Source organism: Dipodomys ordii, unplaced genomic scaffold, assembly GCF_000151885.1.
Source record: "Dipodomys ordii isolate 6190 unplaced genomic scaffold, Dord_2.0 Scaffold144, whole genome shotgun sequence".
In the NCBI taxonomy this organism is placed as follows: Eukaryota; Metazoa; Chordata; class Mammalia; order Rodentia; family Heteromyidae; genus Dipodomys; species Dipodomys ordii.
Window position 1 is genome coordinate 1099168 of NW_012267360.1, and position 26275 is coordinate 1125442.

General features: G+C 36.2%; 1 protein-coding gene across 3 annotated transcripts in view; it reads left to right on the forward strand.

The window, feature by feature from the left end:
- The first annotated feature begins 15387 nt into the window (after window positions 1–15387).
- Ctnna2 (catenin (cadherin-associated protein), alpha 2) overlaps window positions 15388–26275 on the forward strand; it is a 1112116-nt gene continuing 1101228 nt past the window's right edge. For all 3 annotated transcript variants that reach the window (XM_013031823.1, XM_013031821.1, XM_013031822.1), the window contains exon 1: window positions 15388–15653. The gene's annotated coding sequence lies outside the window, so the exon portion shown is untranslated. The remainder of the gene's footprint in view (window positions 15654–26275) is intronic.

Below are 26275 nucleotides of genomic sequence, written 5' to 3' on the forward strand. Positions count from 1 at the left end.
CCTAAAAATGTACAAAATAGCAATTAAACGCATAAAACTTGCTTTAAATTATCATTTATTAGGTAAATACAAATCAAAACCAATTCCCACCAACTAGGATGGCTATAATTAAAAAGAAAAATAATTACATGCTTTGTTGAAGATGCAAAGAAAATGAAATCCTTATGCTTTGCTGATGGGGACATGAAATGGTGAAGCCAATTTGCAAAACAGAACATCAGTTCTTTAAAATAATAAACCTTGAGTTTATCAAGTGTGTATATTCTCAACAGGAATTTAAACATATCCATAAAAAGTTCTATATACAAATGTTTATATCAACATCATCATGATTATTCGAAGTTAAAAATATTTAACTGTTGATGAATTGATGACTAGATAAACAAATATAATATGGCCAAAGAAGTGGGGTGGCTTTATTTAGGTCCAATGTAAGGGGGAGATAGGGTTTTGAGAAAGTGTGAGGGAAATAATCAATTACCGTTAATGGGTGCAAGATGTTTGGGGAGATTACTAAAAATGTGCTAAAACTGGACAGAGGGAGTTGAATAATTCTGTGACTCTATTCAAAATTATTAAATCGCTAGTTTTGAGTATGAAAAATTCTCAGAAACTAAAATGACAAATACTTTCTGCTGGCTAAATTCAGAGCATATTAACGCAGTTTAGCAAATATTTTCATAGAAACTATTGAATTATGATTTTAAATTTAACTTATATTCTCTTAGTGTGGTTACTCTTCCATGAATTACTTACTGCACAATAGTATCAAAGAATATTTAGAATATAAAAATATTCTAAGTGCTTTGAAATGTTGTTAAACAATCAGTCTTCAGAGAATGGCTACATTAGAGGTATAATTATTTTCATCAAAGCTAGAAATTGAAAAAAATGTAAAATAGAAAATCAACATAGAAATAATACTTTTAAAAGCATATGTATGAGCTGGACACTGGTGGCTCATGCCTGTAATTCTACCTACTAAAGAGGCTAACATCTGAAGATTGTGGTTTGGTCAGGTAGGCAGGACATTCCATGAGACTCTTATCTCTAATTAACCACGCAAAAGCTACAAGTGGTACTGTGGCTCACATGGTAAAGTGCTGGCCTTGCACAAAAAATATCAGGGACAGCACTTATCAAGCTTCACAACTGCCAAAAATAAAATAAAATAATGAAAACATATGTATGGATGTATGCATACATACATGTTACTAATTTTTACTCACTAGCATATAACTATTTTAGCTCTGAGATTGTTTCACACAGTAGTAGCATTTTCATGCCAAACAACATACATTTTTTTGAGATTGAGTCATTTATAATCATTAACCTTTTCAGCAATTTCATCCATTAATAAATCATCAGTTCTAATTTGTGTGTGTTTGTGTGTGTGTGTGTGTGTGTGTGTGTGTGTGTGTATGTGGTAATGGGGATTGAACCTGGAGCATTGCGCCTGCTAAGCAAGCATTTTGACACTGAGCTACATCCCAGTCCTGTCACTTCTAATTCTGAAAATTTGTTTTCTCTCCTTTATTTGATTGATCCCTATTGTGAACATACATATTTTATAGGTACTATATATATATATATATATATATGAAAAAATAAATGTCTTAAAATCTACATCATTTTTGGTAGGAAAATAGTATATTTATATATCCCAGAATATATCAGATATAGCCAAAAATAAATAAAGCTATAAGGATTAATGAATTTCAGAAAATGGTCTGTTTACTCTAAGAAATAGTTGTTCCTAAAAAAAATCCCAAGACAGATGTGAACAACTTGTAGCCTTGGGACCCAATAAAGCCTACAGATACTTTTTTAAATTTTTGTTTGTATTTTTGTCTTCCATAGTATTTTAGATTTGAATTTGTTGTTAAAATTTTTAAATAGTGAGGTTTCTCATGATAGTATGGAAGTAGAACTTTCACTATAAGTCAGACCTCTGTCAACACTAGCCACTTTCCTGCAAAGAAACTGGTTGTTATAGATACCGAGCAGCAGTTTCTTTAAGTGGGGTATGTGCTTTATCTTTTAACCAACACCAGACTCAACACGAAGTCTGGCTATCAGCTATTCTTCACCATTTAAGAGCTTACATATTTCTTGGCTGGTTGGTTCATCTATCTCTATGTTTATAGTCTTGTCCCACAGTTTTTGGTTTACCATATTGCTCCATTAGCCAGGAATGATACTGCCTCATGTACTCTTAACTTTGTTGTTTTGCTGGTCATGGGGCTTGAATTTAGGGCCTGGGTTCTGTTCCTGAGCTCTTCTGCTCAAGGCTAGTGCTTTACCACTTTGAGCCACTTCTCTACTTACTTTTTCTGGTGGTTAATTTGAGATAAGAACCTCATGGACTTTCCTGCCTGGGAAATCCTTCAATCTCAACCTCCTGAATAGGTAGGATTATAGGTGTGAGCTACCAACACATGGAAAAAAAAAATGTTCTCAAGGCTAGTGCTCTATCATTTGAGCCATGTTTTGCTATTACTCTTAGCTTTTATTTTTGCTTCTATCTTTTTTACCTCCTATAACCTAAAACCAACAAGTGACTATTAAATCTCTATCCCCTTTCAGTTCTCTGAATCTGGTGTTATCTCAGATAGAGCCATGCTTTCAAAACTCATTCTCGTCAATGCTCAAGGTCTAGCCAAATCACACTCCTGGTCAGTCACTGATACATTTTACTTTTATAGTTTTTATTAGACTTGATTTAAAGCCTCTCCCAAAGTCTCTCCCACTAGGAGGATTCACACTAAATAAGGTATTGCAAATATTCAATATTGCCAAGATTCTCCTTTTTCCTTGAAAATTACTAATTTCCTTCAGTTTCATCACAGGCAGTATTCATTGTAGATAATTACAGTTCCTAAGCAGATGACATACAAATGTGATTTCAGAGTGAATTGGGATACAAGTATTGGAATATTCACTTTAAACTTGCTTTTACTTTTATTTATTTGAATATTATATTTTCATTGGGTAGTTGTACAAAGGGGTTGCCATTCAGCAAAGCAGTTTATGAAACAATCTTTTGAACAATGTCACCCCTTTCAATATTCTCATCTACCTCTCCCAACCTAACCCTTTGCTCACTTTTCTTAATATTTTAGGGTATCTATTGAATTTATTTGCCTTTTACAAAAGTACACCTTGAAGCAGCCTAGGACTTTGTTTTAGTTATCTGGTGTCTTTAAACAAATGAGTGAACACAGTCATATTGTGTGGAAAAAAGGACACTGGATTGGTCACCACAACCAGATACTTCAACCACTATTTTTTGCCCACAGTCAGATTCTCTTGGAGAGAAATATGACTTGCTCATTCGAACCTATTCTGAAATTTCAGATACAACTGGGACAAAAGTGAAAATCTTGGATAATATATCCCCAGTCTTGGGAAATATATCCCCAAAAGATGGAATATTTATATTTTTATTCATATTACCTTATTTTTTTGGTCAGCAGTGGGGCTTGGACTTTGGGCCTGGGCTCTGTCCCTCAGCTTTTCAGCTCAAGGCTGGCACTCCCACCATTTGAGCCACAGCACCACTTCCAGTTTTCTGGTGGTTTATTGGAGCTAAGAGTCTCATGGATTTTTCTTGCCCAGTCTGGCTTTGAACCATGATCCTGAGATCCCAGCCTCCTGTGTAGCTAGGATTAGAGTCATGAGCCACTGCTCTTGGCCTTTACCTTAACTTTGAAGACATATCTATGGAAATACACTACAAACATTTTTGTAACAAACATCTTATATTTAAAACATAAAATTCTTGAGGAGGTCAATAATTAACCCAGCATCAGACTCTAATACAAGCTTATATTCACTGATGTTGACACCATTTTTGGCATATTATTGTGGAAAGGCTACACAATTTAGGGAAGTAGAAATGTCAAGGATTTATTTATTATTTGAAATTTGGTTATTATCTACTACTACTTTACACTTACTCAATTCAGATGGGAATTACCACAATCCCCTATACTTTTTGATTGAGGAAGTAGATACAGGTAGATAAATAATATAATGAGATTGCTTATGAAGTAATACTTACTGAAGCTAATAAAAAAATCTTTTATTGTATAGGAATGACATACAAGAGGTCATCTTTGACATTGTCTCCTTGATTTTGGTGGAAATGGTGGCATAAGACAAATAAGAAAGTTTATGGACTAGAGAAAAGAGTGCACATATTAACCTGGCCAATAGATATTTTCCGGAAGACAATTTCCTAACCTGTTTAGTGATTGATCAAGGTAATCATGTATAATGAGGAAGATGGTCCACATGTACCATAATGCATTATGTGGAAAATCTTAAAAGGCTCAATAATATGGACTTTTCCTTGCCAAAGCCCTCTTACTACTGTCCTTGTTGGGTGTACAGAAATCCACATTCAAGCTCAATGGTGGAGCCTAATATGCCATACTCCCTTGTGGAGAGAAGCCAACTACCTGATGTCAGCTTAATGGCTTTGGATTTGTTCCAAATGATTTTGTGTTCACAGGAATTATGTGCTATTCTAGACAGTACATTGGCTTTTCTGTTCTCAGTGCTTTTTTGTCACCCACTAGGAGATTTTGGAGTAACTTATTCAGCATCAATGTATCTCAGATAATATTGATTTGAGGTTTTATTACAATGTAAAAGTCATGAATCAATGGTATCATGCAATTCACTGATCTCACCATATACTGGCATTAGAAGCACCTTAGAACAAATAACTTTGACAGAAACATGGAATCTTGCCTTGAAGAATTTTTAGAAAAAACTCTAGTTAGCAATTACAATAAACCAATTGAGATATTTCCATATAGATGTAGTTATCACATTTTACCAAACATCACAAATGATATTTTGCCCTTAAACCATTCAATAAGAAGAGAGATTAACTACTATTTTCCTACTATTCTCACTACTTTGACTCTGTTAGTTGAAAGAACTTATTCTCATAGTGAATAATGATGTAATGGAGGCATAAATATTGTATTGAAATGGAAGTTGAGTTGGCTATGTGACCATTTGGGGCTTTTTGTTTAAGTGAGCCAACAGAAAACTGATGACTGGGTAACTGACTTGATTATCAAGTCAAAGTTGAACTGCCATTTATGACAGAGAGAATTAGGTCTAGAACTAAGGAAGTTACTGGTCAGCCATTAATGTTTAATGGGAAACAATGGAATCTAGACAACATAAAGAGATCGTTCAATTAAGGATTAAAACATTCAACAATAAGCCAGTGCTGATAGCTTATCACCATAGTTCTTGCTACTTAGGAGGCTCAGATCTGAGAACCATAATGAAACTAGCCTGGGCAGAAGAACTTCTTATCTCCAATAAACCAGCAAAAAGCTGGAAGTTGAACTGTGGATTGTGTGGTAGAGTGCAAGTCTTGAGTTAAAAATGAAAGGATTCAAATGTTTTTTTTTTCTTTCTTGCGATTGTTTCTAACCTATTTATAAGACTATTTTTTGTTGCTTTGTATGTCCCTCCCCCACGGTATAAACCCTGTTTTCACTGTATTTGATGTTGGTATAATTTGTGGAGGGGAAGGGAAAAAACAAATTGTTTAAACAGGGATACAGGTGGACCTATTGCAACAATGAGATGTACATGATGTTATGTTGAAAACGAACTTTACAACTTTGGCGGGGGTGGGAGGGGTGGGGTGGGGGAGGGGGGAAAGGGGGCATGAGGGGAGGAAGGGGGTCGCAGGGTGAGGGAGATGGAAAGGAATGGGAAGGGGATACAAAGGAGGAGGCAACAAAGCTTGATAAAAAATGTACTCATTACCGTGTCCATGTAATTGTAACCCCTCTGCACGGTATTTTCACAATTATAAAAAAGAGACAGAGAGAGAGAGTAATCAAAGGAATAGCACTGAGGTCCTGAATTTAAGCCCTAGTATTGGAAACAAAATAAACAAAACAAATAAGCAAATAAAAATATCTTCAGTAAGAAGATCTGGCTCATCTCCAACAAGCAAGTACCATCTTAATTAAAAAAAGAGGCTATGGTAAAAAATACAGAATGGATTGCAGATGTCAAAAGTTATTTATAGATGAGATCTATAGCATAGCACTATAATTTATAGACATTGTTTTCTTTGTTTTTCCTATACCAAAAGTATAATTAGAGTCGTTAAATTTATAATTGAACAAAGCCTAAAATAATCAGATGAATAAAGTATTATGGGTGTATATAAAATTGGTAAGATTTGGTATTTTCCACTTTTGAAAGCAAGTATTTTTCACTAATGCAAAAAAGTAGCTGCATACCGACAAGGAGAAAAATCATTTTATTTCCCTGTTAACAATTGTTATGTTACCATTTAAGGGTAGTTACTTAGGTATATATATATATATATATATATATATATATATATATATATGCTACATAGCCAAAGGTTTAAATGTATTCATTAGTTGCCCAGTCTTCCATTCTGTTTTCCATCTTTTATTGATTTATTCTTATTGTTTACATTTTATTTTACTTTTCTCTTTAAGGGGAGTTTGGGTAGAATATATACCAAAATTTTCCAATTCTAGTTACAGCTGGTTTCTTATTTTATATCCACAAGAGGTACTGAGGAAGTATGAGAGAGTAGGAAGAAGAAAGACTGAATTATTACATCATTGTATCTCTCCCTTTATAAAAGTTATAAAAGTGTATATATACAGAGAGAGAAAGAGAGAAAGGAAGGAAAGAAGAGAAAGAAAGAAAGAAAGAAAGAAAGATATGAAGACATACTCCTTCAATGACCATATTTTCACCAGTGATATCCCTTTCCCTTGCGACAGGAAGAACTCAGAGGGTCCATCCTTGGTAGCATCTCCCCCTCCTTCAGTGGTTGCTGTCCTGGCACTAAGAGATGCTTCCTGGAATTGCTAATCTTGGATTCACTATATCTTGTACCTTAAATGAAGAGATATTTTCTCAACTCTCTGTAGTTGCTTGTTTTTTCCTTCCTGGATCTGTACTGTGTGATTTCTTTGAGCCAAAACCATATACTGTGCAGCTACTGAGAAAATAGACTACTGTTTTTATATTAGCTCTTTTTTTTAAAAAAAATCATTTCTCAAAAGTTATCAGTCTCTCTTTTGGTAGCATGTGCCCAAATGTCACCATGTGTCAATGCTGTAGCAAACTCCATGGGCAGGAAATGAAATATGAAAGGACCTGAGGCCTCAATTTCTAAACCAATGACTATGACAAGAGTCATGGATTTCTCCTTAGCTAACACCCTGTCTTAGAGCCAGAGTTGACATTAACCTCAGCCTGAAGCAGGTAGATTGCATGATGGAGAGGTTCACAGCAGTTACAATAAGAATACTTAGCATAGACACTGGACAAGCCACAAACAATGTTTTCTGTAAGCTCCAATTACTTTATATTGCACTTATCTTTTCAGCTGTCAGTTTGCCTCAACAAACTATGAGATTATTGATGGGATAAATCATGTCTTTCTTCAAAATAATAAGCACTGAGAATTTTGACTGTCACCCAAGAAGCAAATGTTAAAAGTTTCTTGAATGGACAGATGAGCCAATGTACCAACACTTTTGAATATTTATTCTTAACCAGCTTCAGGTTTTGACTTCAGAAAAAAATATCAAAATACATATAATACAAACAGACACTAAAAATACAATTTGTAAAATTTGTGTTTGGCTTGTCCAATGCCCTTTTTATTTTCTTAATTAGAAAAGAACTTTATTAAACAAAATATTAAAGAAAGGGAAATATGTGGTCTCCATATATATAATTACATTATTTCTATACCTGTAACATATATATGGAGCTATAGATAGATTAAATTATGATGGATAAATATACTTTTGCAAACTTCTGAAACTTGTTTACAAAGTATTCTGATGTATGTGTTACAGGTAAGAAGAACTAAACTTCAAAGTCTAATTGATTAAGAACTGGAAAGACATGGAAAAATCATATTACGTTAAGTAAGCCAGAACCAAAGAAACATAGATCCCATGGTTTCCTTCATATGTGATAATTAGTATATGTGAAGCATAATCCTGGAAGATGAGGCGAATAGCTCAACAGCTATGCACATATGACCGTATAAGATGATTCTAAGCAAACTGATCCCAAGACATGGAAGCAAGTGTTTTTCTTTGTTGTCATTTTAATGTACTATGTGATTTCTTTTTACTTTTGTGTTTTTTTTCTTTTTCCCCTTATCCCGTTGCCACTATATTTGATTTTGGCACCCTAGAATAGACTTTTATCTGAATTAGGGAAGGAAAGGGGAACAACAAATTAGTGAGACAAAAGAAGAAGGGTGAACCAATGCAACAGCAATACTCACAAGACAATATATAGGAAATGAACTTGGGGAAGGAAAGTGGGAGACAAATAAGGAAGGGGGTAACCAGTTGGACAAGAGATGTACACATTATATTACATATGTGACTATAACTCCTCCGTTCATGACCTTGACAATAAAGTCTAAAAATAAAAAAAATCTGACTGTTTTGATTCATTGAAGGAGTCACTTTTCCATCAAAAGGAAAGTCATAAATTCCTGGAAAGAGCAATTTGAACTGGAACCAGACTACACAGGTTTGAAACCCACCTCCACCATATGTCAAACCTGTGCTTGATTCAAGGCCAGCATTGATTAAAACACAATATGTTTCAAGTTATCATTTTAAAACTGTGGATGGTATTAATAATCTCTGCATAAATTTATATATATATATATATATATAGCACCTAATATAATCCCTAATAGTGGTATATATTCTACTAGGCATAATAAAATCATATTTGGTAAGAAAATATAATAGAAGGAATACTATAAAATACAAGTCAGGAAATTCTGTTTCAACTCTTTTTTGCTTGTGGGAGTCAAGATCCTTTACTGAATATTTCAAATGGGGGGCACAGAATAATTTTGTTTGTTTGAAGTACCTTGTAATTAATTATATGGACCATACAACTTGTTTTGGTCCAATACCCAGCCCACTCCTAAAATAGATCAATTGATTGCTTTATTTTTAATCTGTAATTGTGATTAATTTGTTTCCAGGTACTTGTAGAGACTGGTTAGGTAGTCACAGAGTACCCCCAGCCATTAATTAGCTGTTTTATTATGGGAGGAAACGCCATAAATTTCAGCTTCTCCATCTACAATATAAGGAAGATAGTTAGGAAAGGACTATTTAAATCCTTTAGAATTCTGAAGTTATATATTTTTGATGAAATGTAAAAATGAGGAGGACCAGATTGATTTTTAAAATTAAGGAAGAGTAGATAGACTGATTAATAAGCTATGAGAATTTCAAAGTCAATGGAGTACTGTGAAGACCAAGGTAACTTTTATCAAAGCCTGTTCCTTACAACTCTGATTCAAAGAGATATTTCATGAGTGAGTTTCCCTGATCAGATAAGTAGGGTGAAATAACCTTTTTGGATAAAATCATTTCCTATGTGCTCATGAAAGAAACCTGTAAAATGCACTTGACCCAGCACATAAAAATTCTGTTATGGAAATCGCCTCTAAAATACTTCACTATGATGGAGTGGGCAGCCGTAATTTTGGTTTATTTAGTATGATTTCTCATGTGTTTCCTTAGTGTCCTTTCATAACTACTGCTTCCTCCTTCATGTGGGGATAGGAGCTGATGTATGAGAAAGTGTGCACTCTTCTCATCATATTAAAGTTTTGGATATGAACATAAGGCCTCGGAAATGTCAACAGGAGCTTTTATTATGATTCATATTTGTGGTGACAGCTTTTAATCTGGCTTCACCTCATCTAGGTGTATCTTACTCTTCCCTGGTTATATAGGCTAAAATTTCTCTTTTGTTCAAAGCAATTTAAGTTGGGAAAGACAAATAAATTAAATGAGTGAAAATTGAAATTGCTTTTGAAATACTTCCTTTTTAGAGAAGAATTTGGGGAAAAGGTCTTGGGTGATGATTGAGAATATAGTGACACAAAACTTAAATACAGTAAATATCAGACCCAACTCTTTCATAAAGTAAAAGTAGCTTAACAAGGGAATCTGAAAATGAGAATGACACATTTAATGTGAGAAGGCCCGTGATACTGTTTCTTCATAAAACATTAAGAATAAAAGATGACAAACAGACCTAAGTGGTCTAAAAATTGGAGTAAGTTTAATTTATTTATTCATATTGGAATTATTAATTAAATGAACTATATAATGTACATTTATTGACAACCCTGTGCTAAAATTAATAAGTGTTTTCTTTCATTAAAAATTGTCTCCATTTTACAGATTAGGAAACTGAGTTCCCTAGATACTAAAAATCTTGACCAACCTTCTAAATATTCTACATTAGAATATATAAAAGATGGAATTTGAAAGATACACTCACATATGACATCCAATTAAGATGCTGCTTTTTAATCTTTTGATGATAAAGTAATTGACAAAAATTATCTATGAATCAGCTTTTTTTTTCTTTTTTGCCGCTGTAACAAATTACCATGTATTTGGTGCTTAAAGCAGCCCAGATTCATTGCCTCACAAATCTCCTCTTAAGAAGTCTACTGGGATAGCCTAATTTCTCTGCTTAGAGTTTCTTGAGGGTCATTTTAAGGTGTTCTTAGGACTACATTTTTTTTTCATAGACGTGAACAATTTATTTTCAGACTCTTTGAGGTTGGCGGTAGAATTCATTTGTATGTGGAGATAAGGAAGGATTTCCCCTGTTTCCTTTCTGTTGCTATTGTCAGTGTCTAGAGGCTGCCCTCCTCCCTGGCTTGTCAGTCAAGTGCGGTCACATTTTGAATCTTTCTGATTCTCACCACAGAATGGTTCTCCAGTTTTAGGAGCACATAGGAGGATTTCACTGATCTTATGTTGATAATCCAGTATGATCTTATTCTCTCAAATTCTGTAGTCTTAATCAGATCTGTAAAATTCCTTTTGACATGTAGTAACAAACACACAGGTTTAGAGGATTGGCATGTGAAAATCTTTGTGAATCCACTATTTTGCCTAACAAACACATTCTACTTACATAATAATATAGGTGAAGTGTTTCAATGTGGAAAAGAAAGCCATATATTCTACTTATTCACATAAAATACTCATTATAGTTGCTTATAAGCATTATGCACACTTATAAGCATATTCTACACTCCACAAAGAATTACCAAGAAAACTAATAATTTTGCTTGACAAAAAAATAGAGTTGCTAGACCTCTGGCAGAAATTCTAGATTGAAAACAAGAATTTTATACCAAGAACATTTAAATTTTAATAGTTCAAGTAGTACATACAAAGAATGAAGCATTTCTTCCATTCTATTTCTTAAGCTCCCTTATTGAAGATTAGGATTGTTGGTGGGAGTGTAAACTTGTACAACCACTTTGGAAAGCAGTATGGAGATTCCTCAAAAGACTCCACATAGATCTCCTCTATGACCCAGCACTTCCACTTTTGGGCATTTACCCAAATGATTACAAACAAGGCCAGACTAAAGCTACCAGCACAACTATGTTTATCAGCATTATTCTCCATAGCTAAGATATGGAACCAACCTAGATGCCCCTAAGTAGATGAATGGATCAAGAAAATGTGGTCTATATATACAAAATGGAATTCTATGCCTCCATCAGAAAGAATGAAACCACCCCATTTTTTAGGAAATGGAAAGGCTTGGAAAAAATCCTATTAGGTGAAGTAAGCCAGGCCCAAAGAGACATACGTCCCATGGTTTCCAAACCAAGTATTGTCATATCAGTTCCCCCAAGTAGCTAGGATATAGGGTGTCTGGCTGTGTGCATATTTATACATGAAAGAAAAAGCTGTAAAAGCAACATATTGTAGGGTTCCAACTACTTGACATTTTGGTAAGGCAAAAAAAAAAAACAGTATAAAGACAAACCATAGCTAAGGGTTACTAGAGAAATTGATGACTAGAAGAGAATTCTGTGTGTTACTGCAGTGGTGGATACATGCTACAATATTTCCAAAAAATCTGCAAACAGCCAAATAGGAAGGAACTCTAAACTATGGGTTTTGGTGATGATGATGTATGAATATAGGTCCTTCTATTGTGATGAATACAATATTTCCCTGGAATCATTTGATAGTGGGAGAGATTTTAGAGTTGGAGGGATAAATTATACATTCTTTTACACTCAGTTTTGTTGTGAGCTTAAAACTTTTCTATTGAACAATGAGATTGCTCAGGAGAACTTCACAGAGAAATTTCTCAACTTTCCAAATTGAACGAGGGTCTCAAAATATGCAAACCTGACATTTACAGGTATAAATTCTAGGGAAAAATTTTGTTAATTAATACATTTTGGGGGGAAATTTTTATCTTAGAATGTTAGTATTAGTTTGAACAATCTTTACTAAAAATCTAAGTGTTGTACTACTGCAATTTAAATTGTAGCAAAATTACATACAGTCCATTCACCATTTTAATTCAACAATACTCAATTAAAACTTATAAGTGTAGGCATGATTAACATAATTTTAAAAGCTATACATTAACCATTTTAACTTTTAAAAAATTATTTAGTTGAACAATGATGTTTTAATTCAACATATTATTTTGTTTACAATGTTTCTTGATCAGTGTCACCTCTTTATCTTAAATTAAAAGACATGGGCTTTTCTGATTACACCTTGGCATTTATTTTTCAGTTCATCCATTCCAATAAGACTATGGAATGAAAAATCACAGTAATAACAACAAAAAGATGTCAGTGCTTTGAGTGATTTACTTCATTTTGCTCGGTCTACTCTGCCCTTTCTACAATCCTGGAACATTTAATGATGTCCTCTGCTTCCAGGAGTGTGTTCTGTAGTCTCAATATGAAGTCTCTTTTTACAAAAGCACTTTTAAGGCTAAACTATCCCCATTTATCCACTTTAGGTTTTTTGCAATGCCTAGCTAAATCTTACCAATGCTTTCTTTGTATCTAGCTAAAGGCCTACTTCCTATTTCCATGAGATATTTCCTTTTGCAACTCTGATCCTATCTTTGACACAAATGTTTGGCTCTCTGCATTTATTTATTTTAAAGCAAGGACTGTAACTTTATGTTTTTATTGTAAAAATAGTGTACAGAGGGATTACAGTTACATGAATAATTAGCACATTTCCTATGGAGCATTGTTACATCCTCCTTTGTTTTTCCTCTACCATCCCTCCCCTCCCCACTTTCCCAACTCCCCCCTCCCCCCAAAATTGTAAATTTCATTTTCTACACAGTGTCTTGTACATCTCATTGTTACAATGGGTCATCCTGTATCATTGTTACAGCATTTCATTATTTCCCTTCCCAACCCCAAATTAAAAAAAATGTATATACAAGATGCAAGGCATTGATGTCAAATACAGTGAAAACAGGGATTATACCATGGAGGAAGAAGATACAAGAGAAACAAAAAAATCACATAGTACTTTTAAATACATTAACAGAAATAGCAAGAAAATAAAAAACAATTGTGTCCCTATTTTGGGGTTCATTTCACATAACATCATCTTATATGGTCATATGTACATAGCTTTTGACATTGTCTGCTTGTCCTCGACTTAAACTAGTTATAGCAAATAAGGGAAACCATGGGACCTATGTTTATTTGGGCCTGGCTTACTTAATATAATTTTTTCCAAGTCTTTCCATTTCCGAGCAAATGGGACAATGTCATTCTTTCTGATGGAGACATAGAATTCCATTGTATATCTATATCACATTTTCTTGATCCAAACTTGTTCAGTCAATTTGGAAAGCAGTATGGGGTTCCTCAAAAGACTCCACTTAGAGCTCCCAAATCATCCAGCAATCCTACTTTTGGACATTTACCCAAATGATCACTAAAAGGCTATACTAAAGCTACCAACACAACTATATTTATCACAGCATTATTAACAATAGCTAAGGTATGGAACCAACCCAGATGCTCCACAGTAGATAAATGGACTGTAACTTTTTTTGAGACTAGTTTCTATAGGCTGCATGTAAGTTAAATGTTTGATGGGAAGATCAGCACAATGTCACTGTCCGTGGTACTGAAACATCTTTGTGGAACAAGGACATTTTTATAAGGCTTACTTTTGGTAGCTAGTGCCTATTATTCCCCAGAAAATTTGAAACTTGTGGTGAAAAAGGAAAAAAAATGAATAGTATTGAAAAGGATATGGATTATGGTATATTGAAAGATATAGAAAATAGGAAAGGCTCTCAATTCATAACCTGAAGAGAAGTTAATTTCTGATTTGTTTGGAAATGATATGACATAGTTTCCCAACAACTGTGGATGTCAACTTGCGATACAAAAAAGTTACATAGCCAATGGAGAAAAAAGCATTAAAATATGTGCAAGTGAGAGAAAGCTGTTTACATATGAGCAGAAACAAAAGCATTTATGATTTTGTGGGGAGGACATGACAGTGTGTTGCGAACTCACGTCCCACTGCCATTCCTAACGTCGATAGGTTTGTTTCAACTTAATTTTGATTTCTGATTTAAAACGAAGCAAAAATGATCATTCGACAACATGGCAGAACAAAGATGCATGTGTTTGTATTTGTATTGCTTTGTATCATTTCTCCGTCTGAGCACCTCTTGTTACTGTTGATTCTATCTTTCTTAAGCCCCGATTGTTTATACCTGGCAAGGCCCATGCCCTGACTCTTAAGTTCCCCGGCTAAAAGCTAGCCTCAGAGAGGACAAACTCGGTTCTTGAACATTTTGGATATCTGAAATTGCCTGAACGCCTGGTCCAGATAAGAGAATCACAATGCCTTCCTCCAGAGACAGCATCCAACAAAGGCTTGCTTGTTAAAGAGGCAAATATTCCATTCATTCTGAACACTTTCATCTTCTTCCAGATTCTTTTAAAGTCCAGTCTCTTTCCCGTTGGGGGAGCTCCAGGTCCCAACAGATCTTCCTCTCCTGTCAGTCACTACCATCGCAGCTTTGTGGCCGGCGCCCCTCCTGCCCTGCTCTGAGGGCCTGACCCTGCTTTTCATAATCCTCTGCGATGCCTCCATCCCGGTGCCACCAGCAGACCACTCTGGAAGCCAGACCCTCCCATCAGGCCCTGGCTGCATCCAGAGATGCATATGCTGGTCCCCGCCCCGGAGGGTAAACGCGGTTGTCATGGACACAGCACCTGCGCCCTTCAGCGGTGCCTCTTCGCTGCCTTCCCTTCCCCCCACCTGCAGCATGGAGCCGGCCACGCCTCTCCGGCCCCGCCCCTTCGGCCCCCGCCCCTTGGGCGCTTGCAGGTCGCGCGCCTCCCCCTGTCCCCTTCCAGGGCCTGCCTGGCCCCCCTAGCCTAGCACACAGCCGGCAGGACCGCGGGGACGCGCCGGCCTGCGAGCGGCCGCGCCTGCGCACTGAGCGCCTCCCCTAGCGGCGATCCAGACCCGCTGCCGCTCGCGCGCCTGGGCAGGACGCGGGGCGGGCGGGGGAGGGGGAGCGGCTTCGCATCCAGCCCCGAGTGAGGCGGAGACCCGGGCGGGCGGGCAGGCAGAGCAGGCAGCACCGCACCTCGGCCAGAGGCGGCTGCAGCAGCTGCCCTTGTCCCCCAGCTGCCTCTTCAGTCTCTTCCCCGATTAGCACTCCAGCGGCTGGAAATCAGCAAGAAAGAGGAGGAGAGAAACTCCCACCGACCCACCGAGGTGAGTCCGGGGCAGAGCATCCTCCAGCCTCGCCTGCCTCCCTCCCTCGCTCCCTCCCTCCCTCCCTCTCTCCCATCCTCTCCATCCTCCCCTCCCTCTCCGCTCCCCGAGGCTCCCTCCCGCATCCTTCCCAACATCCCTCTCTCCTCTCCCCTCCTTTCTCCTTTCCAGCCTTTCTTTCATCCCTTTCTTCCTCTCTCCCAGCCCGACTTCCTTCCCACCCTTTCTTTTCTTCCTGCCTTCCTTTCAAACCCTCTTCACCAGCCCAGCTTCGCAGCCCTTTCCTTTCATCCCCGCCTCTCTGGCTTTACCCCTTCCTGGGTGGGAGGGTGAGAGAGCATCTTAGCCTGCTACAACTGTCCGGATTCAGGGGCTTCCAGAAAATCGGGCTTGTGTACCCAGAGAGACGCTCTCGCACAGCGGATGCCCTGCAGGTCTCTCGATTACGAGCATAAAGGGTCAAGTTGGACGGAGTACCAGGAACTGAAACGAAAGGGTGCAGGAGGAATCTATAGATTGGTGCTGTAGAGGGTGGGGGCGGGGAGGGCTGTCACTTAGACATGTTGCCAGCACCCCCTCCCTCACCAGCAGCTTCTTTCTTTTTTTCTTTTCTTTTCTTTCCCCCCCCCTTTCTTTCTGGGAATTGCATATTCCCAGCGTGTGTCACAGTAATTCAGCTTTCTCTGCTGTGATTGTCGTCTCCATGAGAAACCACAAGGAAACAGAAGAGAGGAAGAGAACAAGAGAGAAAGAAGGGAGGGGAGAGGAAGGGTGTTGGCAGTGTAAGCTTGCATTCTTTTTTTTTTCCCACCTAGGCCTGTTTAAATTGACATTTTTAAACCACCCGCCTAATATTTAGCTGAGAATTGAACCTGTGTCCTTGGTACTGTCACTACCTACTTCAGAGGCAGAAACTCTCTAAACTTTAATGCTTGTGCACCACAGCATTATTTATGAGATGTTTGACTCACCATAGAAAACACCAAGGTAAACTGGTTTGGGAAAAATAGAAAGCAGAGGGGTGGAAGTGATACACTTTGGTTCATCATGGGTTAACTTATAAAAGACACTGAGAATGGTTAGCCTGTAGGCTTGTAAACATATCATTTTGATAGCAATTAGGTGCCTCATAGGCTTTAACAGATACCACGACTCCTTACCTTTCACCTCATAGGAATCTTGATGTTTGAAGACAGATTTGCTGTGTGTTTCTATCTGTCCATAGCTTACACTCAGAAAAAAAAGTTGAATTACTTCCAGGGATCATTGTTAGCAATGTACATTTTTAGATTTTCACTTATTTCCAGACAATGCAATATTTTGCATTGATATTTTTAGCTTACATGCCTCTCTCTCTCTCTCTCTCTCTCTCTCTCTCTCTCTCTTTCTATCTACACATACACATGCATGCATTAGGTAGCTCTTCCTTTTGCAACTACTGATGTTAAAAAGTTTATTCATAACAGGACAGTAATGCTGGTGTAGTATATGTTATATGAGAAGGAGCTGACCCTGTAAATCTGTAAAAGTGGTTATTTTATTTTGTCCTGTTTATAGCCTTCTAAAAGTGCTAAAACCCAGATGTTAGTATTTCTATACAAGATCTGAGTCTTGTTCCTAATGAATATATAAATATATATACATACATATACACAGAGCAAAAATTAGATTTACGGTTGAAGTCAGTAAAAAGCAATACTATAAATTATTGATTTTTGTTCTTTTCTCTTTAATTATCATATGCTAGTTGTGTAATATGCAGGTTTACATCTTATGAGTATGTAAAGTAGGAGCTGTGATGAAGAGAATCACCTTCGTAAGTGAAAGAGTGCAGGTTTGATGAAGTGCTGACACAGTTATCATCTGCATCAGTTATGGGGGAGTGTGCAATATTAGGGATGATAGAACTCTCCCGCTTTAACTCTCTGTGTAGGATTGCAAGCCCATTAATGGCTTGGCTGATTCTCTTGCCATGTGGCAGAAGCTCAGTTGAATTATCAGTTACTTATATCCTCCTGCAGAGTTGTGGTCAAGCCTGTGTATCTTTGAATGGTTGCAGTACTTAAGAGCAGACTTGCAGATGTGTTGTTGATATTGTTGTTGCTTGTGATGGTTGGTGGTGTCTGGTGGTGTCCTTTCTCCCTTGAAATACAATGAAGGTTGTGAATCTATATGGGAATAAGTTAGTTTTGTCCTAATTTACATGGAACTGCTTTTTCTCCTTATCATCCTCTCTCCTCTTTCTTTGTGGGACTTCACAATTGTGACCAGGGGAAGAAAACAGCCAGGTTGCTTGCTTGTTTGCTTTATTACTTATTTATTTAGTTAGTTGCAGTTTGTCTGCACAGAGAAATGAGAGTGCATGTTCCAGGTTTTAGTCCTGTACTTACTACAAAGAAAGGGATTCACTAGTAATAGTTCTTTTATAGTTATTCTTCCACTTAGTAGAAAAAAAATAGTTATTAAAGAGCTAGAAATCAAATATTATTTTCCACAATATTTTGAGAGAGGTGAATAAAATTAACTAAACAGAAGCATAATGACAAACTAGTGTGTTTAAATAGCGGCTTTCCACCCTAACCATTAAACTAATTTGTACATACAGATTGGCTTCTTTGAAAGTGTTCATTTCTAGAGGTTTTTACATTTTGTTGACTGAAGATATAACAAGGCATGATATAAATAAAGGCCAATAGAACATCTCTGTACTGCTGTAAGGGCTTGTTTTGAACACATGTTTTATACCTCCCTCCTTCAGAGCTCCCAAAACCTGTTCAAGTCTGTGCTAAGTAGCATGAGGTACTGGGAAGAAGGAGAAAGAAGTGGAAGGCACAGTCTTGAACCTCACCTTACAGTATAGTTGAAGGTAACAGATATTTGCACGAGGTCATATTTCACATTGGCCAAGAACGAGATCTATGGAGACAGTTTGGGCTGTGAATGCATGCTTTTCTCTTTAGGGGCTCTGTGCCCTTCCATACTATTTAAATATTTTTTCTCATCTATAAAATGAGACTCATAGTACTCTCTGATTCATAGGTTTTCTTTAAAGGTTAGGCATGTTTCACACAGTATTTGGTGAAAACAAAGCCTGCATTGTATGAGCATTATTATAATTAAGAGAAAATATTTATGAACATTTCAAGATACTATACGATTATGTACTAGAATGATAGAACAAGAAATTACCAGAACAATTCTGAAGGAGACCAGGAAATTATTGTATTTAGTAGTAGTGTTGGAGTTTGTATAGAGATGCCGGGGGTGGAAATTTCATGCTGTTGATTCCACAGCCCAGGCAAAGCAGGGATGGAGAAGGGAGCATGGTGTGTCAAGGAGACTTCTTATTTACTGGAATACTTGACATACTGATGAATGCATAAAAGTTACTATGCTAAACATGGAGTCCTAGTGACTATACTACTAGTTAGGATCAGACAACCTACTGTAGTGAGGGATGAATTTTGTCACAGATAAATCAGCTAGTTCAGGGGTTTGTTTAACCTTTTTGTCACATCTAACACCACATTCCAAGACATAGATGTTGAGATCTGTCACAGAAAAGAAGAATATATTTAAAGTTATCTGACATAAATATTCACCCACTGTGTTTTAAAAGTACCTTCATTAAAAGGCCTAGGTGTTTCTCAAGAATGGTACTTCTCAAGGCAATTCTTGCTTCTGTAAAGGCTGCTCAAACTAGTTACCTTGCCTCAGTTTCTTCATCTATGCAATGGATATTTTAAGACTGTATGTTAGAGAATAAACACTAGTTTATTTTGACACATAGGAAGCAAGCGCTTGTTAGGCTAATTATATTTCCAGGTACTTTAATTTTATGTCACTGTTGACTTTAAATAATTACCAAAGCTCCTTTATTAGTGATTCAGCTTATTATTGATTTCAAATAGATTATACTTTCAGATGTTTTATTGGGAAACTAATGTGGTGACAACAGAAGGTCTGATCATCTGGAAGCTTTCACTGATCACGCTAAATATATGCTTAGGATAAGGTGACATGTGCACATTGACTACATCTGTTCATACACCTTAGTTTTGGTTGAAGTTCATAAAGTATTTTCAAAATATTCTCCATGAAATATTTATCCAACAACATAAGTGATAGGAATTGAAGTCTTTCATCCAAAAAATATTTCCAGAAAAATTTACCAATAATTCTGAAGTAGCAGTTTTACAGTATTTGTACTTAATCTATTTTTAATAGGTAGACATGGTTTTTGTTGTTTTCTTCCTTATGTTATTCTTGATATTTATATAATATACAAAATTGATCTTGTGAATATTATCTTAAGTTATATCAGAAAGTTATAAATTATACCAGAGATTAATATACTAATATCAGAATATTTACAAATATATCACACCTAGTCAGTATTATATTAAAGCAAAAGAGTTTTTTTTATTTTAATATTAAGCACTTTTATTTTCCTATAGGTAACCTTTTATTTCTAAGGTGAATTCTAATAAATATTCATTCATCACCTCTTTTCATTACATACTTATGACACATTATAAAAACACTGTGATAGTTTCACCTTATTGAGTTTGATTTTAGAGGCCTTTCTATGAAAATAGTTATTACTTATTTTAACTTAGAGGTATAATCTGAGTACACAGCAATAACAGGACAATTATTGTTCAGGAAGAAGGACAAGAAACATTAGCAGGAATACAGAAACATAATTGTATTCCCTATAGGTCAAAGGTAGAAATGCAATCGGAGGATGAGACAGAATGAATTAATTTTGTTTCATTTTGTGTTTTTGTTGTAAAAATTAGGTTCACGCAATTCTCATGTATCTCTAGTAAATGCAAATATTTTTAGTGATCCTTTGATCACTACCAAAGCCATGAACTCCTGGTGGAAACGTGTTTCTTAGTTTGTTCTGCTATTTACCCAGAAGTTACAGTGAATCAAAAAATGACTAAGGGACCTGATACTCCCATTACTTCGTTTTGATTAAATGAGAGTTTGGTAAAATTTAGTTACCCAAATTCATCTTAAATTCACAGAGCCTGAAACAGTTATTAAACATCATTATATTCTCTGCAAGGATAAATAAATATCCCTTAATTTCTTGGAAGAGCTCGTTGTCTTAATGTGCTTCTAGGAGCAGGTTTTGTATAATTCTAGAGTTACCACTCCATTTATAGAGGAGAAAGAAATTTATAAATATATCCATCTTTTCACTTTTGTACTCCTCTACCATTATCATAATGCCTAACATGAATTCATTCCAACTGTATATTTTTCAATATCTGTTCTAGACAGAATATTAGCTAAAGGTGATACATTTTTTAAGGTTTCTCGTACTTAAAAAAGAGAAGAGAGGGTGGTGGAGTTCATTGTTACATCTCCTCATCTGTTCACACAGTATTACAATCAGTTTCAACTACACTATCATTCCTTGCCTCCATTCCCTGCAGAAACAGCCCCAACAGGTTTCATTGTTCTATTACCTTAGTTGCAAATAATTATTTCTACCTGCTTTTTCCTTCCCACAAGCCTAACCTCTTCCAGCTAGTACCTATTTATGGAAAATCCACTTCTCTTCCCCAAACTCCTAACTGAGCATCTGCTGTCACTGAGTTTCTCTATATTGCCCTTATTCACATTTGCAATATATTGCAAAGTTACTCACCTGCTTTCATTTTCCATTCTTTCTTCTTTAATTCTTTAGCTATATTCATATACTATTTTGTTTTATTGAGCTTGTCTTGTCTTGCTCACTATGACAGAGGCCTTTCTTTCTTACTTATATTCTTTCTCTGTTTCTCACACTTTCTTTGTTTCTCCTTCCTTCCTTCCTCTCTCTCTTCTTTCTTTCTTTCTTTCTTTCTTTCTTTCTTTCTTTCTTTCTTTCTTTCTTTCTTTCTTCTCTCTCTCTCTCTCTCTCTTTCTCTTTATATATTTTCTTCTTTTGGTCATTCATCAGCCTGGGTGTTGACCCTGAGCTTTTCTGTTCAAGGCTTGCTCTTTACAACTTTGTGCCACAGCCCCACTTCTGGTTTGTGTGGTTAATTGGATATGAGTCTCAAGGACTTTTGTGTCCAGGCTAGTTTAGAAGCACAATCCTCAGATCTGAGCTTCCTGAGTATCTAGAATTACAGGCATGAGCCACCAGCACCTGGCTGAGGTGATACTTTAATAAGCACATTAAAACAGATCTAAGTTCTTCCTATTGATTAAAACAGTTAATTAATGAGCTATATATGGCTAAACAAATCTTCAACTCTACAAGTCATATTTATTTTATATTCCTTTTATGTGACTTGGATTAGATGATGCATAAACATTAAGCTATCAAATTATATAGCTCTACATGTGGGATTCTCATAATTTCAAGGCGTAATGATTTAGATTTCGCTATGGGCTATTTTTTTTAAATGAAAATGGTTACCTGCCACCTTCAGTGGTGTGTATTTTCCCTGTTACAGCAAAATCAGAAATTCAACTCCAAAGACTTTCTGTGTTAAAGGAGAACTGAGGAATATTTCTGTTTCTGATGTCTCCATCTTTCTCTCCTTTTCTTTTGGGGGGGGGGAATACTTTTTTCACTGGAGGTACCAGTAAGTTTCTTCCTCCATTTAAAGTTGAATTCAGTGTGTGATTGGATTGTTTGAATTGTTCTAATATCCTCAAAAGGCTATATTGAATTTAATCTTTTAAAATGAGGTATTCACATAAAACATCATATGAACTACAGAGTTAATATTTCTCTGTCAGCCTGACCATGGTTGTCTTTATTCCATAACTTCGGTCTATAGGACTGTAGTAACTTGTGTTCCTAACAACTGAATTCCAAATTCTCATTAACTATTTAAATAGATTATTTTGAACTGTTTTATAAATTAGAAAAACACACCCATGATAAGTAAATAATATGTTAGTGTGTTGTGTGTTGCTAAAAATACTTGGCTCGCCTTCACTGTGACCAACATATAGGAAGATATTTCTTTTACATCAGTCTTCTCTCAGTTCTGATCTACTTCTGAGCCTTTAGATTTTCTATTCCTCATTTAGAAACTAATATAAGTTACACCAGAAAATATATACTCATTTTTATTTCTTTTCTTCATTGATTATCATGTTTTTGACATTAGTATAGAAGGAAATCTATAGGCAAATCTTTGTAATTTTGATTTAGGCAAAGATCTTTCAGAAAGATGCCCCAAAATATCTTCAATCACAAAATTTGAAAGAAAAGTTATTAAACTTTATCAACGTTAAAATAACATTTCTGCTCTTCTAAAGACATGAAATATGCTATTATTTTATATCTCAATCTCTTTTAGTACATCTAACAAAGGCCTTTATCTAAAAGTTACATCAAATTCTTTCTATTTCTTATAAAAGACTGGTAGCCTAACTGAAAAAAAATGAACAAAATATCTGAAGAGATATTTCACACATAACATACAAATGACAAATATCCACAAGATAAGGTGTTCATCTTTTTTATTATTGGTGATAGTGGGGTTTGACCTCATGGCTTCCCACTTGGTAGGCAGTCGCTGGACGGTTAAGGCCACACCTGTAGCCCATTTTCAGCTAATTATTTTTGACTTAGCTTCTTGCTTTTGCCTTGGCTAGACTAAACCATGGTATGAAAGACACATGCCACCATGCTCAGAATTTTCTGTTGAGATAGTTTCATGAACATTTTTGTCCAGACTGTCCTCAAACCCTGATTCTCTTGATCTCAGCCTTCTGAGTGTATAAGATGACAGATGTGTTCACTATACTTGGCTGTTTAACTCTTTGATTTCCACAATGTGGTATTACCCTATGAACACTAGATTTGCTAAATAAAATACAGACAATACCCAATTTGGCAAAGGATGTGAAGCAACTGTAATAGTCATAAATTGCTGGTGGACTATGAAACTTTGTGAACTGATTTGGCAGTGCCCTTAAAGTTAGATGAACTTTTACTATATGACCCAGAAATGTTATTTTTAGGTGAAATGAAACATATGTATACAACCTTTTAATTAATAACAGCTTCACTTGTAAATGTTTCAAACTAAAAACCACCCAGATATCTGTCAAATTCCATTTTAAAGTTACTCTTTGCAATAGAAAGTAAAGCTGCTGCTTCTGCTGCTAATGCTACTGGTAGTGATGGTATGTGTATGTGTGTGTTAAAGATGTGCTTTTTAAAATTAACATGTGAAAACTGACTGCAGAGGGTAAGAAATACATTTGAAAAGATTTGGGAAAGTGGTAAGAAATAGGAAAGCTGCAGCTCACTTGTTAGATATAGACATAGCCTGCCTACTGTGTGCCTTTCATGGATTTTCACCCTGTTTGTTGACCCCCATCTGTGGTATGATGGCTACTTTAATACCAAGCACACCATCATGCAGAAATACCCCTTCCTGAAAAGTGAGGAAACTTTTGCCTCCAGTTCCTATAGACTCCTCTGTTTTCTTACTGGCTAGCACAGGATCACATGATCATCTGCTCAGTCAACAGCTAGGGGAACTGGACTGAATGAAAGCCTGAGGCTAGAATTAGGATCCTCTCCTTCCCTAGAGTAAACTTTCACTCAGTCCTATGTTGAACAGAAACCATGGAGGAATAGAACTGAATGGGAACTTTGTAAAGAACAAGAAAGGGCTAAAAGAATGTTAGGGTAGCAAGGTCAGTGTTTGTTACAATTTGATTTAGAGGTTTGACACTGTGTTCTCAGTTCTGTGAGAGACAGGTGGAAGCAAAGCAGATTTCATCTTGTTAGGGTAGAGTTGCATGCAAAAGTAATTGACAGAAGGTGCCCACCCTAAGATAAGAGGAATGAAGAAATTTAGATCATACCTCAAGAGGCAAACTGGAGGGACAGGGAGACCAGATCCAAGGGAATAATTTAAAGTGAGCAAGCATACAAATAGTGACTAGCAGTACCAATCACAGTGAAGTCCCTGGAGTTGGGACAGGAAACAAATGTCAGTTTTGGCAATGGCCTGGAATCCAGGCAGGCAAACGCAATTGCAATTTGCCCATCTGTGAAATCAGGGCCTCAGGCAAGATTTTTCCTGTTTTACTAGTTAAATGAGAAGCCAAAAACAGTAATTATTCTCAATGTAGTTTAGGTGTTTGCAACCCCTCTAGGTACAGTTTTAGTGAGAGGAACCACAACTTCCTTTTCTCTATTATTTTGTGCTACAATCCTGAGCTCACAGTAATTCCTTCCTAAATGTTTGTTGATTGAATCATCTCTGAACTTGCTCTGTCTTTGAACAAATCTCAACAGATTTCTGCTCAAATGATTGTAAATTATTCATTAAATGCTTTCTTGAAGGTTACTAAAAGGTTATTTGACTTTTTGTGGGGAGAAGGGGAGCAACAATTCCTGGCTCCATAAGTAAGATATAGTATTTGATCTCATAGTTGACTATCTAGTAGTAGCTGTTATCTACCGACCTAAACCATGTAATACTGGGACAAATATGATAAAAAGTGTAATGCAATGTACTGACTATATAGTGGCATAGGTCAAAAATCCAAACAGACACAGAATGAGAAAAGGCACTCTAGCTATGGGCAAGAATGAGTGTGGAGGAGAGGATGACTCCGATTAATTCCTTTCAATTCAGCTCTGCCTTGTTCTAGGGATTGGGACAAAGCTGACCCAGCAGGGAGATGCAATCAATGCGCCAAGCAGTGGCAAAGGTGGGAAAATCACTTCCCCAGAGAACTGCTCAGTGAGCAGCTGAAAAATGAGACACTGGGAGTAGAGAAATATTTTAACATTATCTACATAGAGGTATCTCAAGAAATTCCAAAACAGGAGATGCATTGTTCAGAAAAGAACAAGTTCTGCCCTTGACGTGGAAACACACAGTAATACTTCACATGGTAGAATATCTAGAAAGGAAAAACAGTAAAAAGGCTGGTAATATTTTTTATAAATTGAATCAATTATCAAGTGAACATTTGGTGATTTTCTAGTTTGTTCCTTTCCTCATACAGGTGCATGTAATTTTAAATTTTCAAATTTTGAAGTCTTTTTGTATATATATATATATATATATATATATATATATTATTCTAAAGGTACTGTACAGAGGGGCTACAGTTTCATGAGAAAGGTAATGAGTACATTTCCTATCGCGCATTGTTACCCTCTCCTGTTTTTCCCCTACCATCCTTTCCTTCCCCACTTCCACAACTCTTCCCCACCCCCAGAGTTGTAAAGTTCATTTTCAACATAGTGTCGTACATTTCATTGTTACAATGGTCAACCTGTATCCTTATTTCAGCATTTTGTTGTTTCCCTTCCCCTCCCAAAATTAGAAAAATATATATACAAGATGCAGGGCATGAAAATAAAATATAGTGAAAACAGGAGTTATATCCTGGGGGAAGAACATACAAAAGAAACAAAAAAATCACATAGTACATTATAAGTACGTTAAAAACAACAGCAACAAAGATAAAATGTCTTATATCCCTATCTTGGGGTTCATTTCCCTTAGCATCATCTTATGGTATATATAAATAGTTTTTGACCTTTTCTGAATTGTGAAGTCTTTTGAAAGCACCTGAGTTCATATAATTTTGTATCTTATTGTTTAGGTAAACATATTTATGCATTT